The sequence below is a fragment of the Amphimedon queenslandica genome, unplaced genomic scaffold (assembly GCF_000090795.2).
Source record: "Amphimedon queenslandica unplaced genomic scaffold, v1.1 AMPQUscaffold_11769, whole genome shotgun sequence".
In the NCBI taxonomy this organism is placed as follows: Eukaryota; Metazoa; Porifera; class Demospongiae; order Haplosclerida; family Niphatidae; genus Amphimedon; species Amphimedon queenslandica.
Window position 1 is genome coordinate 1 of NW_003547989.1, and position 1,672 is coordinate 1,672.

At 35.5% G+C, this 1,672-nt stretch overlaps 1 long non-coding RNA gene across 1 annotated transcript; it reads left to right on the top strand.

Annotated features, from left to right (window-relative positions):
* Positions 1 to 9: 9 nt before the first annotated feature.
* Positions 10 to 1,627, top strand: LOC109588923 (uncharacterized). The gene is made up of 3 exons (XR_002188432.1): positions 10 to 629; positions 854 to 898; positions 1,400 to 1,627. It is a non-coding gene; the product is annotated as an uncharacterized LOC109588923 (long non-coding RNA).
* The last annotated feature ends 45 nt before the right edge of the window (positions 1,628 to 1,672 follow it).

Here is a 1,672-nt window from a genome sequence, read left to right on the forward strand (position 1 = left end):
TTTCAGTATGTAGTGGTAAGCCCAGTTGTGTTAGATAATAAGCATAGGCCCTGTATATCTAGTGTCAGCACACATGTAACTGTACAAGCCATATTGGTAACAACAGCTTTTTAAGGCAGGCAGGGAGGTGAGAGTTTGGCCACTAAAAACGTTTTAACCCCCAGTTCCAGTTCTCAAGACTGGACTGCCTAGCCTGCTGTTCACCACGGCTTCATGCTAGCACAGTAATTGTAAAAGTTTGTTTATATTGTCACATGGTATGACGACAATTGGTGTCTCTGAGTCGTGAAAAGAGGGTCAATGGCGGGATGCTAGGTAGATAGCCAGGAAAGAAGCCTAGGCGGGTAGGCAGACTAGGAGCATCAACCGACTGTGGCCAACACTCTGACGTCTGACTATCGACAAGAGTTGGGTGTAGTGTCCTCTCTTAAATCTAATGTCACACTTTTATTTAATCTCTCTCTCTCTATCTCTCTCTCTCTCTCTCCCTCTCTCTCTCTCTCCACAGGTTAACTGTTCCTATTTTAAATACACTGCTAGAGCTATTGTCTCTTGATAAACACGGCAATAAAGCTGATATTATTGCAAGAATACTGACCTTCCTATCCAAACCTGTGGACAATGGAATAGTAAGATTATCATCATCATCATTATTATTATTATTATATACATGTATTAATGAAGTACATGTGTCTCTGTCTTTAAACGTATTGACAGTTAAGAGCATGTACTGCTAGTTAGATGTGCTCATCATTATTCATTATTATTATTATTATTATTATTATTATTATTATTATTATTATTATTATTATTATTATTATTATTATTATTATTATTATTATTATTTCCCTAGCCTATTCCTGAGCCAAAGAAAAGGAGAAAGTCATCAATTGAAAAGGTTAACAGCAGCACTACACATAATGCATTCACCTTTACATATCATTATACATGTACATGTACCTGTGTCTTTATGTTGTGTGGAAAGTTTGAGCAGGGTCTCAGGCCAAATTTTAGCCGAAATTTAAAAGGAGACAATTCTACATTTTGAGTACATTTTTTGATACATATATATGTTCTTATGTTGTGTAGAAATTTTGAGCTGATTTGGATCAAATTTGGATTTTTTACGAATTTTTAAAGTTGCTCCGACATACTATAGTACAGGCTATTTCACTAGGAGAATATTCTCCATTTTTATTATATTAACTGTACTACTTGTGACAGTAGATCACTATATACTTATTAATTAACTGTATTTATTAAATTAAGTGATCACACATGTACACATGTAGTTTAATGAAGGAGGGAGAGAGAGAGGAGTGCCTCAATAATTGAACATATACATTCATTTAGTTTAATATCCGTCTAGTTTATTAATGATATATTTATTATTTTAAAGGCTGGTGGTGGCCCTACTAAGAAGAGTAAAGTAGACGAAGATGAAGAAGCTGGTCCTGAGACTGAAAAGGACAATAAAGGAGAGAAAGAAGACAATGGAGATAAAGACGAGAGTAAAATGGAGACAGAAGATAAAGATGAAAGTAAAATGGAGACAGAAGAAGAGAAGGCCCCATCAGGAGCTACTGGTACTGACCCAGTAACAAACGATCAAGATGATAGTAAAGAAGATGAGAAGGAGAAGGATGAAGATAATGGAGGAGAGAGTAAAGAA